The sequence below is a fragment of the Acipenser ruthenus genome, chromosome 5 (genome assembly GCF_902713425.1).
Source record: "Acipenser ruthenus chromosome 5, fAciRut3.2 maternal haplotype, whole genome shotgun sequence".
NCBI classification, from domain to species: Eukaryota; Metazoa; Chordata; class Actinopteri; order Acipenseriformes; family Acipenseridae; genus Acipenser; species Acipenser ruthenus.
In genome coordinates, this window is record NC_081193.1 from 2,689,658 (window position 1) to 2,705,911 (window position 16,254).

At 46.5% G+C, this 16,254-nt stretch overlaps 1 pseudogene; it reads right to left on the reverse strand.

Moving 5' to 3' along the window:
- Window positions 1-16,254, reverse strand: part of LOC117403229 (cilia- and flagella-associated protein 61-like) — a 48,772-nt pseudogene that overhangs the window by 20,687 nt on the left and 11,831 nt on the right.

Genomic DNA, 16,254 nt, shown 5'->3' on the forward strand with positions numbered 1-16,254 from the left:
ACTACAAGCATGGCAATGAACAATATCAAACATTAGGAGGCTGTGTGGTCCAGTGGTTAAAGAAACAGGCCTTGTAACCAGGAGGTCTCCGATTCAAATCCTAAGTCAGCCACTGACTCATTGTGTGACCCTGAGCAAATCACTTGACCTCCTTGTGCTCTGTCTTTCGGGTGAGATGTTGTTGTAAGTGACTCTGCAGCTGATGCATAGTTCACACGCCCTAGTCTTGTATCTTGTAAAGCGCTTTGTGATGGTGGTCCACTATGAAAGGCACAATATAAAGATTATTATAATAATCAAAGGCTGAATTTGAATTGCTATAAAACATTTTCTCAAGAAGAGTTTCAAAATAGAAATGGAACACAGAGTCTAAAAACATTTTTCATCCAACCTCTATGATTAATATAGTAGTTTATTTGAGAACCACTGGGGCATATGTTTCTAATTAACTGGATTTATTGAAAGGGGAAAGCACATGCTACTTTTCCCAAATTAGAACCGAACAAATTAAAAGGTCCATTAAGCACTCTTAAGCTGTTTAATTTTGTATTAATAAAGTGGAATTGGATCCTTTAACAATAAGCGGTAGTTTCTGTGAACAAACACAAAGCCTCCCTGGGGTCAAATGTGACATAACCTGATTGAATGGTTTGTGAGCATGCAGCACAGATCTGTATGAGGGATGTGAGGCTGAAACAATGTGACAGGGAAACAGATGGTTTTTATACAGGCTATTGGAAAAATCTAACACTATATTGCTGTGTTACTGTACCAAATATTAAGAAAGAAAAATCAAAAGGGAACTGGCTTTTTTTTAAAGGCTTGCAGCAGCTGGCAGAAATTTAAAAACCCGAACCTTCTTCAAGAAGGCATGGAGCAGGGGTATCGGCGGGAAAGCATACAAAACGCATTGGGCCACTCGTGGGCTACTCTCAGCTCCCACGCATTTATGTGCAGGGATGTCCAGTGATCCAACCAGGGTCCACAAACTCCTCTGCCTGCCCAGACCACCTCCCAACCAGAGTTGGATGCATCTGTCATCACCAATTGATGGTTGTGTATCACTCCCATCCTTACTCCTTCGCTCAGTTGAGAGGCTTGCCTCCACCAGTGTAGAGCTTCCCAGCATAGGCGAGACACGGTCAGTCGATGGTGTCTGTCGCGCTTGGGGTGCAGCCGAAAGGCACTGAGCCACACTTGGATCGGGCGCATGTGGAGTAACCCCAGTTGGGTGGGTGATGAAGCCGAGGCCATCAGACCCAATAGTTTTAACACAACGCCAGTTGTACTGTGAACCCTTGTTGAACAGGGCCAGACAGTTGCGAATGGCAGCTACTCTGTTGTCCGACAAGTAGGCTTGCATCGTAAGGGAATCCAGCCGGAGATCCAAGTAGACTGTACTTTGCACCGGTATTAACTGGCTCGTCACAATCGCTGTGTGGGCCACTGCTCCTTCCTGCGACTGGGACAGATCAACCAGTCATCCAGGTAGTTCATCACCTTGATCCCTTGCAGCTGCAAGGGAGCTAGGATGACACCCATGCACTTCGAAAACATGTGGGGGGGATAAGGAGAGGCCGGATGGTAACACAGAAAACTCAAAGATGCTCCCCTGAAAGGTGATGCGGAGATACTTTCTGTGTGCTGGATGAATAGGGACGTGAAATGCTTGTCCTTTCGGTCCACTGTGATAAACCATTCACCCGGCCGGACAGCCTGGTGAGTGCGGCGGTGCCAGCATCTCGTTCTCTCCCGTACCAGAGTACAGGAGGGAAGCACTGAGGCTACCTACCGAGATGCCTTGTGTTCTCGGTAAGAACGCTGCAGCAATTCCTCAACCGCTGGTCCAAAGGAATGGTCAGTGGAGGTAGGGGCTGCTTCTGAAGGAAGGAGCTACCTTCTCATGAGGCCGCAATCGAAATTGCATCATGGTCCTCCTCAGCAATGCTGACATCCGGGGCAACCACAGGTATAGGTGGGGTCAGCTCTGGGGGCGTTATCGGCTGATCTGAGCCTGCTGTCTGGCCAGGGGTTGCCAATGCCACGTACGGTTCAGTCGTGCTAGCAGGGGACGTTGTGCAGGACATGCAAGCGTGGAATTTAGCCATGCTTGATGTCTGCACAGCCCCAAGGACATTGTTTAAACACCGGAGGGTGTAGACCTGTGTATTGAAGCACTCAGGCATCAAGGGTGCAGAAGCACTGAGGACACTGAGTGACGCAGAATACAGTACTAGTGCACCGAACAATCGGGGCACCGAGTGCAAGTGTTATTGACATGCTGTGGCGCTCAGCACCGAGGCATGGAGCATCTAAACACCGAGGGCGCCAAAGCAACGAAAGGCGCCTAGCCTTCACCGCATGTAGTCAACACAACACGGGGTTGCGCGTAGCATACACCTGGGTGGATACACAGGCTCAAGTGGCTGCGGTAGGCAATCAAGAGAGCAGTACAGGGAAGCGCACAGGCTGCAACAAGGCGGCGGATGCCACTCAACAGCGGGGCGCAGCAGAGCTGGGTCCCGGTGGAAGAATCACACTTGTATTATTTTTTATTTATTTATTTATTTCTAAACTGCAAGGCGGTGGAGGATCACACATCTCTTTTTCTTTTTTTTTTTTTTAAACTGCAATAGAAGAGGAAAACACAAAACAGCAAGGGCTGTAAGGTTAGAAAAGCAGACTGCAATTGCAAAGTCATGTAGGCTGTTGAAAAGAAAAAGAGTAAACACAGCGCAGTTCTGCAGCGTTTATAGCTGAATTCACAGAAGGGGAGTTTCTGATTCCAGCCGGCTTCCAGCAATTAAATTGCAGGGGAACTCCAGAAAATTTGAGAGAGCCATTTCACACAGTCTCAATCACAGCAACTCGACAGGGCTGTCTAGCCTGGACTATGTGCAGTCACACGACCGGGGCAGCACGTAGCCTACAGCGGAGTGGAGCACCGTCTACAGGCAGAGGGCATCGAGGCACCATGTGCACCGAGCACCTGAGGGCGCTATATGCACTAAGGTACTAGACACCTGCCTACCGAGCACCGTGCGCGCTGAGTACCGTAAGCACTATGTGCACCGTGTACCGTGCAACACCATGCGTTAGCACACTGACGCTGTCGCAATCGGCACCGATCACCGTGTCCACCATGCACCGTGCGTACCAAGCACCGTGCCCACCGAGTACTGTAGCACTATGTGCACTGTGTACTGTGCAGCACCGTGCGTTTGTGCACTAGCGCTGTAGCAGTGGGCACCAAGCACCATGTGTACCGTGCGCACAGAGTAACGAGAGCACTATGTGCACCGTGTACCGTGTACCGTGCAGCACTGTGTCCGTGCACTGGCGCTGTAGCGTTGGGCACCGTGCGCACCGAGATACCGAAGTACCAGGGGCTATGCGTGCACCGAGGTACTGAAGCACTGGGGGGCAGCTATGCAACAGTGCCTACCCTAACCACATGGTCACACACCTGGTCAGCGCGTAGCATGCACCAGGGAGACACAAGGACCGAAGCCGCGGCGGGCGAGTTGAAGGCAGACAGCAAAAACACAGTAGAACAGAAAGGGTAGAACACTCTGTTGTTTGTTTACAAGGCCTGACTCACCGAGGTGGGCAGCCTACACAGCCAGAGAGGTCTACTCTACAGCGGGATGAAGCAACAGAGCCCGGTGGAGGAACACATGGCTGGATGGCTGTAATAACAACCGCTCTGCAGCTATCCACAGCATGACCCTGAACAGAGCCGTGTGGCCTGACAAGAGACAGGGGACGTGTAGCAGCAGCCAACAACAGGCCCACTCCAGCTGCCAGACGATGGCTGAGGGAATCACTCGACAGCGGGGATGCGGCAAGGCCTAGCCCCATGGAGGAACTGTATTCTCCCAAGAAAGAAATAGACACTCAATCACGGGGTGACTGCACAGGCAGTCACTCACACACGACAGACAGTAAAAAGCAGAGCAGCCTACAATGCAAGCGAGGAGGCTGCTGAATAACAGAAAGAAGAGACTCGAAATAGATAGTGGGTGATTCCAGGAAAGCAGCAAGCCGGCTTTCAGCACGAGCGCAAGGGAAATACAACACGACTCAAAGCTCTTTCTATCAACACGCTCAGCTTGTCATAGAGGTCTTACCTTACCATCTTGAGAAGGAAAAAGAGATGATGGTTTTAATCTCTCGGTGGGCGGGACTGAGTTCATCATCCCAGGAAGCGATACCTACCCAATGGGCAGGCATATCCCATACATAATGTCGTTGGTGGTCGTCTTCGAATTGAAAGGGAAACAACATTACCACATATGAGAAAAAAACATCCTGACTCCAAACAGTTACAGGAACCACAGTACAGTACTGTATCAGTGTATGACTTGTTCCTTATGAACAAACCCCAAAACACTGCAAGTTCAATTATCCTCCATCAGTTTGAGAAGTTTCCCATCAATAAATGCTTCGGTCCCTTGAAGTACGCAACACGTCCTTTCTTTCTTGCCTTCTCCACAAATGGCCATATTTTTGCTCTTTCGATCCTCTTTTATCATATCTTGCAATATTCGTATACCGATTTCCTTGCCGCCTCCAAAACCATGTCTCAATGGGATTGGCTGATAAACTGCACTATAACTAGTCTGGGCTGTCTTGCTGATTTCTTGCCTACGACGTTAATGCTTCTGACTTTCTCAGAAAGCCCTTGAATGCGTACATTTCAGCAACGACTATATCGTTCAGCAGCTAATGCTCTCTGGGTGAGCTGCTTGTTGGCGGTTGCTAGAATTGTTACCTTTTTTTCCAAGACAGCAGTCTTTGATTTCGATGCCGCAATCTCATCCTTCGTTTTCGATCTTCTCCTTTTCCAGCTCTCCAATGCATAGCAGTGATTTTTTTAAATCGTTTTGGACTTGACGTTAAGTTGCCTTCAATCCTTGAACAGTATTGTCTGCCTTTCTGCTGTTTACATGAGCATTCTCTGACACTTTTTTGATTTCTTTCATTTCCATCGACAGCCTTTCTAGCCTTTCCAAGACGACGTCTTCCATTTTTGAATGCTTACTTCTTTTGTTTGGCGGCTGAAGTTGCACAGCACTATTCAAACTTTCAGAAGATTGCAATAAATCAGTAAGAACTTCATACCTGTTTAAAGAGGGTTTCCAACTTCTATTTCTGCTCCAATAGCAATGCTACTGAATCCGCCCTGAGAATCGTTCTGAGGAGCACAAACTGCATGCACCATGTCAGAGCAGCCAGGCCGTGCAGTGGGGTTTGCCTTGTCTTTTTCAAGATTATGGTTTTTCTTTCCCATTTGCTAGTTCAGTATATTAATTCTTGTCCATAGAGTGTGTCTTTCATATACATTGAAAGTGGGCGCAAAAGTAAATGCAAATAATTTAATGAGCAGCACTACTACTACAGTTAACTATTTTTTTTCTCTGAGTTGCAATAACATTTGTCCTACTCTGTCGCCATCTTGAGTCAACCTCTCGATCTAAACATCCATTTTAAACTTCCTGCCTCTGACTAGCATGTTAAGTCATTGTACAGTATGAGGAATTCACCAATCATGAAGCTGGTGTTTGTTTGGCCCTGTTTCCGTAGAAACCAAATGCATGGCATTGCCGCCGGACCGTGTACAGCTACTGTAGCGCTGCTTCTACTTGATAAAAGCATGACATGAACAGGGGAGGTGAAGAGTGATGTGAAATACTGTAAGGAAAATAAAATGCACATTGTTCACGGTAGGCAGTCAAATACGTGATATTGTGAATTTTCCAGGGCCCTACATAAAGGCTAGTATGATCTGTGCTCAATCTGTATCTAGTTATTACCTCCTCCTCCTCACACAGCCCTAGTAACGTCTGCCTGGTCTGAAATACTCTCTCCCTGACTCTTCTTCTTGCTCTCCTGTGCAGCTCTTCTGCTGGTTCTGTGACACCACCTGGTTTCAATAAGCAGTACTTTTAACACACGCTGAGGCACCAAGTAAAGTTAGTGCCCTTAAGTGAATATGTTTGGAATATCACATACCTCCCTCGCGGTATTTTGTGATGTGATTTGCATACATTTCCACTCATTAAAAATTATTCATTATATTTAAATGACTCAAATGCGGTACTTTTCCCACGCGCTAGGTTGCCTGCCACTGGTTAGTGAATACAGCAGGTGTACAAAGCACGCAGTAAAGGGGCTTACTGCGTGCAAATCACGTTACTGCTGTTTAGTGAATGAGGCCCTAAGACTGCAGGCTTTATGTACTTGGTCAGTAAGAAGTTACTACCTCAAAATGTGTATGAGATATGAGGCTTTGTAGAATTACTGACAGAAAAGGGAAAATATGGCCCATTTTTCTTCTAAAACTAAGTTATTGCTGTTTTTTTTTTTTTTTTTTTTTTTTTACTAAACAACATTTAAAATGTAAATATAAATTAAATTCTGGACACAGATGTCTAATTTAAAAAAGATCTGTGCATTACTGCAGGAGAAACCCTTCCCTTTTTATTGTGGGCTGAGCAATCACAGTGCTCAACACAAAAGAATCTGAGCGCAGGATCACCAAGCAGTGGAAACTAGAGGCTATCTTGTCCTTCCTCACATTTGTCCTTTATTTTGTATTCAGCCTGTTTGAAATGTGTATTTTACTGTATGTGTAAAATGCCAACACAGAATAATCATCTGTGGCAGAAAGCACAGAGTACTGCTGGCAGGTGCACAGAAATAGCCCTAATCACAGGAAGTTACACAAACTCAACATAACATAATCAGTAAAGCTTTGCAGCAACCAGGGCACTCTGTAATCTGATACTATACTGACAATTAAAGGGGCAGGTGCTGTAACTCAAGTATTGCTTCAGTGCTGCTTGGTAAAAAGCTCCTATCTTGCAGAGTTATCAACCAAATCAATTTATATTGTTCTAATTTTAGAGGCGTAATCCAGTAGATTCAATAAGGGACACTGTTCAAGACACTGGCCTCGGTGCAAAGGCAGTTTTGTTTGACATATATATAGCTTCTTCACAGAATATGAAGGTGTCAAATGTGATGTACAAATCATTCAAATAAACAGGACTCCTAAAACGATTTTTACATTGCCATGAATACGCTTAAATGTGAACTCCATATTGAAAGAAATAATTCAATCAGTCAGGCAAATGTAATGAAAACCTTTACAAGCGCTGGTATGACGTTGTTAATCTTAGCACAGGTGATATAACCTTTGAATGATATTTTCACACACAATACAGTCGTGGTAAACATTCCCAATACCCTGGCTAGAAAGACCATCTGGTGTCTGCCATTAAAAAGACTCATTTCACAATGAGATCAGAAGGTGTGAAAAGTAGTTTACATCACAGCACAGACTCTCATAAAGAAATGGTATGCATGACATTCAGCTCTTAAAAGCACACGAGTTCCCTTCTCTCAATTTTGTGCTGGAACATTGTGTCACCCTAATAAAAAAGAATGCATTTTGAGTGCAATAGTTTCCTTTTTACAGTATGCCCCTTGTGTGTTAACACAGGCTTCACAAAACAAACAGTATATTTTTTGTAGGTCAGCTAAGCTAGTATAAACTTTGAACAGATTTTTTTTCTTTCTTTTCAATGTATTCTCTTCTGTTAAATTAAACCGGATTTATCAGACTGCTACAGTACCTGGAAGCTGATAATAACTGCAAATAAGAATGATGTAAGTGATGTTTATTTACTTGCCTTTACATTGTTAATGCTCTATCTGATCATTCCTTATTATATACATTTGAAATGTTTGCTTTTGTAGAAATACTAAAAGAATATAACAAATTTAATGACAAACATTCCGACTAAAAACTTCTTCAATGTCTTCAAATGTTTGAAGTTGTGAAATCTATGGTTATTTCCTTAAATTATCCTCGAATTACTAACCAATGCCCTCTAGTGGCCAAAGACATTACTTATTATAACATGTACAGCCACATCACTGTAAATATCCAACGCAAACCTTTATTTTAAGAAAGCTTGTATTCATGAATCATTTTCTAAAAACTGAAAGTACCCATTGGTTGATGATAATGATGAGAAATAATAAAGCCCCTCTCACACTGGCACTTCTACCTGGGTCCGGACCTAGGTTCTGGCTGCCTGAGTCACAATCCTGCGAAGTGTGAAACCACTTACCTGTGTCGTACCCGGGTTAACACGGGTCCCAGCGATCCAACTCATGATGTGGGCTGACACACTTTGACCCGGGTTGAGCGAGATAAATTGCATGATGGCCGTTCATAAGTCGACGAAATAACAACACAGCCACACCTGCGTGAAGGTTTCATTTCCGCAAGGAATGTTTCTGTTTATTCTGTTTATCCATATTGGTGTTGCTTGAGACACACCATGAGCCAGATTGCAGCAGGGATGAAGACACATTTGCTCTAATCAACATTTGGGCTGACAGTTCAATCCAGAGAAGCTTGGATAGAAGCGTGTCACAAAGACGGCCAGAGTGGGTGGCGTCAGACCAGAAGCAGGAAGGAATACAGAGAGACTTGGGGTTTTGGTATAGCTGAGCGCGTGATCGCGCTCAGCATTTAATAAACCGAACAGAAAATAAAAAGGTTGTAACAAAAACACAGGACACGGCACTTGTAGCCAAAATAAACAGACAGACAAAACGGACTCACACTAAACAAACGGTGCACGGAGAGACAAACAAACACGGTGAGAACAAACACTTTACGTTTACGATTTTACTTTGCTTTTCTTTCTCCTTCTCCTTCTCTCTCTCCCGTTCTCCTCTTCCGAACACCCAACCCCGAGTGACAGAAACGTGCATCTATATATACTGTTGTGCTGGGATTCAATTACTGATTAATTATTCACTTGAATCCCAGCACGTGAATTAATTCTGTGCAACCCCGTGCTCACATATTACATTTAACCAGCACGTGAAGTGATTTGTGCTCTCCTCGTGCCTAAATACAAATCTACACTTTTTAAATACACGTGAAACACAGACCCGTTTATATCCCGTGTACCAATGGCTACACACCAACATTAACACACGCAACATACAGCAACACATAACACACAAAATACACACAGGGGCGGGCACTTTGCCACATATACCCCCCCCTGTGCAAAGCACACATGGCCTCAACGGCCACCTCCCCCCTTAAATACCCAGCAGTCCAGGCCAAAGTCTCGGGCTGGGAAGGGAGGCTTCAGTGGGCCCATGGCTGGAAATGCTGTCAGCTCCCCTGCCGGTAGTGGCACGGCTGACAGCATGCTGGTCCCGTCCTGCAGCGAAAAAGCTGCGGGGGCAGGTGGTCCCCCGACCTCCCCCTTCTTCGTAGCCGGCAGCTCCCTCCTGTGGGGCTCCGGCCACAAGAACTCCTGCAGCGAAACTGCTGCTGGGGAAAGTGGTCTCCAGACCTCGTCCCCCTTCTTCGTGGCCGGCAGCTCCCCTTTCTGGGGCTCCGGCCACCGTACCCCCTGTGGAGGTACGGGCAGCAGAGGCAGCTCCTGCTCCTCTGCTCCGGGCGGTGGCGGAAGCAGAGGCAGCTCCAGCTCCTCTGCTCCTGGTGGTGGTGGAGGCAGAGGCAGCTCCTGCTCCTCTGCTCCTAGTGGAGGAAGCGGTGGAGGTGGCGGAGGCAGAGGCAGCTCCTGCTCCTCTGCTCCTTCCGGTGGAGGTGGCGGAGACAGAGGCAGCTCCTGCTGCTCTGTTCCTACCGGTGGAGGTGGCGGAGGCAGAGGCAGCTCCTCTGCTCCTGGCGGCGCTGGCTCCCTCTGCTGTGGCGGCTGGGCTGGTGCGCGCCGTGCTGCCTTCAGCAGCATGAATAGAGGCTGCTGGGGGACAGTTTGAAAAAGGGGCTTGGCCTCACTGCTTCATCAAGCTGCTCCTCAATGTCTTCTGCCATATCAGCAATTCTGCGGCTAACTGTGTTGTCAGATAGTTGAATGAGACTTAACTGATCAGCAACTTTCCTTCCACATATTATCCATGCCATTTCAATTGCTGCTGGCAGCACAAGATCTTCACCAATCGCATGAGGTTTTCCATTTGTTACTATTTAGTAGGAGAGAGCGTACGATGCTTGAAGTGCTTTGGCAAGTGTAGCGCTGCTTTCTTCCATTAACTTCATCTGTTCTTGAAATTTCGTTTGAAAAAGTCTCATTGGTTATTTTTGAGGGCAGGATGTTTGGTCTACAGATGGCATTTTAGTTTGTTTGATTTCATGCTATCTTTGGCAAGAACATCTGCACAAGCAGCACATTGTGGTCGCTGATGTTCATAAGAACCAATACTTGTAAATCCAAAGTCCAAGTAAGAGGGTTGGTATTTCCTTTTCTTTTTTTGCCCAGCTTTACGTTTTCCTTCATCTGGATCAATATCCTCAACTTTCCTATTGTTTGCTGTCTAACATTAACTCCCTAGCGAGAACACATAACATCTGAGACACGTTCACGTATTGGTTTGGTTGCCAAGGGGCGATGACGTGCATCGGAATATTGTTCAATTAAGCTTTAGTACGAAGCACCTTGTTTTACAATCGCCAAGTCAGAACAAATATTTACTGGCACACTGTATGTTTTACTCATCTTAGACTCCTGGTTTCAGATACAGTATCTTCTAATGGATAATTGCCTCCTCTTCTATTCTAAGAGTAAGCTGCACTTACTAGGCAAGGGGAATTAAGTGTTGAGAGTAGAAGGAGATTTTACCTTTTCATAAACCTTAATTAAGAACCATCTCATCGTAAGTGAAGACAGTGGTATTTGCCCATCTGCAAGCTTGGCCCACAGCAGGCCAGCTGCCTTCTGCTACCCACCTGATCCTTGGCGACCTGCCTGGCTGGTGCATTAATGCCAAGCTCTTCCAGCGGATAGACAATTTGCTGTCTTGGGCGCACAGGCACCATAGAATTAAGGGCAGATGGCAGTGAATGGGCCTAGGCATTCTGAGAAGGAAATTGGTGAAATATAAGACTGAAGGACCCTCACAGTGACGTAGTGCAGCTTTCTAAATCAGCAAACACAGATTTATGGAAAAACATTGGTTACAATTAATGGGAAATGGGCTGATGAACAGCCACTTAGAGTCGTGGAATGAGCCGTCTACAGCGGCTGGCACAAGTGAAGATAATTATGAGAGTAATTACATTATCAGCACCATGGGAATGGAGGAAAAACAAGTGGTTGGGTTTATGGGATTTTTCGCAGAACAAAGATTTCCCCCTGAGGATATTGTCTACTCACTAATCATGATTCAGCTAGGTTCGATCCCATTAGGATGCATCTTTTTAATATTGCCATAACCACCGCTGGCAGACCCTTATTCCCTTGCTGCCATTCAGTACAGTATTCTACAGTTATTTTATTATTATTATTATTTATTTCTTAGCAGACGCCCTTATCCAGGGCGACTTACAATCGTAAGCAAAAACATTTCAAGTGTTACAATACAAGTAATACAATAAGAGCAAGAAATACAATAACTTTTGTTCAAGCAAAGTACAAGTTTGACAAACCACAATTCAATAATACAGCAGGTAATAGTGATAGTTACATCAGGATATGATTAAATAGTGATAGTTACATCAGGATGTGATTAAATACAAAGTATTACAGGTTAAAAACTTGGCAGATTACAGTATTCTGAAGTACAGGATTAAATGCAGTAAAATAGGGGGCTGATAAGAGCAAAATAAAGCACATTTACATGAAGGGTGATAGTGTCCCAGGATACAAACAGAGGAGTTCTACAGGTGCTCTTTGAAGAGGTGAGTCTTAAGGAGGCGTCGGAATGTGGTCAGGGACTGGGCAGTCCTGACATCTGTAGGAAGGTCATTCCACCACTGCGGAGCAAGGGTGGAGAAGGAGCGGGCTTTGGAGGCAGGGGAGCGTAGCGGTGGTAGAGCTAGTCTTCTAGTGCAGGCGGAGCGGAGAGGTCGAGTGGGGGTGTAGGGAGAGATGAGGGTCTGGAGGTAGCTGGGTGCAGACTGGTCAAGGCATCTGTAGGCTAGTACAAGAGTCTTGAACTGGATGCGAGCGGTGATCGGAAGCCAGTGGAGCGAGCGGAGTAGTGGAGTAGCGTGGGCGAAGCGAGGCAGAGAGAACACCAGGCGGGCAACAGAGTTCTGGATGAGCTGGAGCGGACGGGTGGCGGACGCAGGGAGGCCAGCCAGGAGGGAGTTGCAGTAGTCTAGGCGGGAGAGTACCAGGGCCTGGACCAGGAGCTGGGTAGCATAGTTGGTGAGGAAGGGTCGGATTCTTCGGATGTTGCTCTGGAAGAATCGGCAAGTGCGTGCCAGAGTGGAGATGTGCTGGGAATAAGAGAGGCAGGGGTCCAGGGTGACTCCAAGGTTCTTAGCGGAGGAAGAGGGAGAGAGAGGGTAGATTCCAGAGGAACAGAGATAGAGAGATCAGAGGAGGGGGAGGAGGAGGGAAAGAAAAGGAGGTCAGATTTAGAGAGGTTGAGTTTCAGGTGATGCGAGTGCATCCAGGAGGAAATAGCAGACAGACAGGTAGAGATACGGGAGGAGATGGTGGAGTCCGAGGTGGGGAAGGAGAGGAAAATCTGAGCATCATCAGCATAGAAATGGTATGAGAAACCATAGGATGCGATGAGGGGGCCCAGGGAGCGGGTGTAGAGAGAGAACAGGAGAGGACCCAAGACTGACCCTTGGGGGACTCCAGTTAAGAGAGGGTGAGGTGTGGAGGTTGCTCCACGCCAGGTTACCTGGTAAGTGCGGTTGGAGAGGTAGGAGGAGAACCAGGCCAGAGCAGTGCCAGAGATCCCCAGGTCAGCAAGAGATGATAGTAGAATAGAGTGATCAACAGTGTCAAAGGCAGCAGAGAGGTCGAGGAGAATTAGGACAGAGGAGAGAGAGGCAGCTCGGGCACATTTAAGTGAGTTGGTGACAGACAGGAGGGCGGTTTCAGTGGAGTGAGCAGAGCGGAAGCCAGATTGGAGAGGGTCAAGCAGAGAGTGGTTGGACAGGAAAGCAGAGAGCTGGCGGTGTACAGTCCGCTCGAGGGTTTTGGAGAGGAAGGGTAGGAGGGAGACAGGACGGTAGCTCTGGAGGGAGGTGGGGTCGAGGGTAGGTTTTTTGAGGAGGGGAGTGATAGAGGCTTTTTTGAAGGCAGAGGGGAAGATACCAGAAAGTAGAGAGGTGTTGAGGAGGGAGGAGATGAAGGGGAGTAGAGCAGGAGCAGCAGCTTGAAAGAGGTGAGTGGGGAGGGGGTCCAAGGCACACGTGGTGGGTTTGTGACCCTGGAGCAGGGAGGAGAGGTCAGAGTCTGAGAGGGGCAAGAAGGTGGAGAAGGAGGGTGAGTTAGTAGGGGTTGCAGTGGGTGTAGGAGTTGGAGCGGGAGGGGGTGCGGGGGAGGGAGAGATGTTAAAGAGTTTGCGGATATCTGAGATTTTAGAAGAGAAGAAGGAGGCAAAGTCATCAGGGGAGATAGAGGAGGGAGGAGGAGGGGGGGAGGGTTTAGGAGGGAGGAGAAGGTAGAGAATAGTTTACGTGGGTTGTTAGTGGAGGCTTGGATTACAGATTGGAAATAAGCACATTTAGCAGAGGAGAGAGTAGAGGAGAAGGAGGAGAGGAGAGTGCGGTAAAGGTCTAGGGCAGCAGGGAGTTTGGTTCTCTTCCATTTCTTTCCAGCAGATCGCAGTGTGATTCTTGCCGAGCGGAGCGCAGAGGAGAGCCAGGGATGGGGAGGGGAGGGGCGAGCAGGACGGGAGGTGAGGGGACAGAGGGAGTCGAGGGAGGAGGTGAGTGAGGAGAAGAGGGTGGAGGTAGCAGAGTCTACGGAGAGTTGTGAGGAGTCGATAGGAGGGAGGTGAGAGAGAGCAGTGGAGGCAAGGACAGAGGGGGAGAGAGAGCGGAGGTTACGGCGAGAGGTGACAGTTGGGGTAGGAGGAGCAGGGAGAGGGGGGAGAGACAGAGAAAAAGAGATGAAATAGTGATCAGAGAGGTCCAGGGGGGTGACAGAGAGGGTGGAGGGGCAGCAGGCCCTGGAGAAGGTGAGGTCCAGTTGACGGCCAGCTTTGTGGGTAGGAGGGGATGGAGAGAGACAGAAGTCGAAGGAGTGCAGGAGAGGGAGGAATCCAGCAGAGTGGCTGGGGTTGGAGAGATGGATGTTGAAGTCACCCAACAGGACAGTCGGGGTAGACAGGGAGGGGAGGGAGGAGAGTAGATAGTCGAGTTCATCCAGAAAGTGAGTGAGAGGCCCAGGGGGGCGGTACAGAACAATGAGCAGGAGTTGACAGGGAAAGGTTAGTTGGACTGCATGAAATTCAAAGGTATTGACAGAGAGTGAGATGAGATCGGAGGGGACAGAAAAGAGTAAGGAGGGAGAGAGGAGAAGACCCGTTCCACCTCCCCGTCCAGTGAGACGCGGGGTATGGGACAGGACGTAGAGAGAGAACAGGGCAGCAGGAGTAACAGTGTTATCAGGGGACAGCCAGGTTTCAGTGAGAGCAAGGAAATCGAGCGAGAGGTGGGAGGCAAAGGCAGATATGAAATCAGCTTTGTTAGCAGAAGAGTGACAGTTCCAGAGTGCACCAGAGAGTGTGCGGGAGGGGGGGAGAGGCAGAGAAATGAGGTTAGAGGGGTTGGAGGAGCAGCAGCGGAGGGAGGGCAGAGGACGAGGACGGGGGGACAGAACAGGGATGTGAGAGACAGTCATAGCAGGACAAAAGGCACAGTAGGAGCAGTAGGGTGGAGGGTACAGACCTGACTAGTAGATAGCTTCTTTACTCAACCTTTACTCACAGTTCCTCTGTGGATGTATATATATATATAAAGTATATATATATATATATATATATATATATATATATATATATATATACATATCGAAACGTTGGGCAGCTGGCTCTTTGAGCTAATATATATATATATATATATATATATATATATATATATATATATATATATATATTTACACAACATGTGTTGAAAGATCTATTGATGAATAACTTTTTTCATTTCATTTCATTCAGTTAAATGACTGGTCAGATCGTATTGTTCTAATTATGCTTTGTTGCTAAGCAGATAGAGGTCTTGAAATAAGGAATATAATTCCCAAATCCTGTTGGACAGGTTTTGCATATCCGTGCATTCCCATAGACTCAATAAAACATTACCTCTTTATTTCTAGTTATTGCTATTTCAGCATCTGGTGCAAAACTTATATCACCCTGTGAGTCAAATAAATGCATTGATAAATATTTACAAAAATATCAAATATGGCAATCATCAAGAATATCACTTAATTATAAAATGGTTGCATTTGTAATTCTCCAATGTACTTGAATATTGTTTCATTTATATACAGTACGTATTTTATTAGTATCACTTCACAGTGGTTGAGTAAAAATAAGCAGAGTTGACTTTATGAGGAGTCTACCAAAAATAAACCTATTTTGCTTTGAAATCCTATAAAAACAATACTAGGTATTGCATATACAGTACTGTGCAAAAGTTTTAGGCAGGTGTGAAAAAATGCTGTAAAGTAAGAATGCTTTCAAAAATAGACATGTTAATAGTTTATATTTATCAATTAACAAAATGCAAAGTGAGTGAACAGAAGAAAAATCTACATCAAATCAATATTTGGTGTGACCACCCTTTGCCTTCAAAACAGCATAAATTCTTCTAGGTACACTTGCACACAGTTTTTGAAGGAACTCGGCAGGTAGGTTGGCCCAAACATCTTGGAGAACTAACCACAGTTCTTCTGTGGATTTAGGCAGCCTCAGTTGCTTCTCTCTCTTCATGTAATCCCAGACAGACTCGATGATGTTGAGATCAGGGATCTGTGGGGGCCATACCATCACTTCCAGGACTCCTTGTTCTTCTTTACGCTGAAGATAGTTCTTAATGACTTTCGCTGTATGTTTGGGGTCGTTGTCATGCTGCAGAATAAATTTGGGTCCAATCAGATGCCTCCCTGATGGTATTGCATGATGGATAAGTATCTGCCAGCATTGAGGAGACCATTAATTCTGACCAAATCCCCAACTCCATTTGCAGAAATGCAGCCCCAAACTTGCAAGGAACCTCCACCATGCTTCACTGTTGCCTGCAGACACTCATTCGTGTACCACTCTCCAGCCCTTCGGCGAACAAACTGCCTTCTGCTACAAATATTTCAAATTTTGACGCATCAGTCCAGAGCACCTGCTGCCATTTGTCTGCACCCCAGTTCCTGTGTTTTCGTGCATAGTTGAGTCGCTTGGCCTTGTTTCCACGTCGGAGGTATGGCTTTTTGGCCGCAAGTCTTCCAT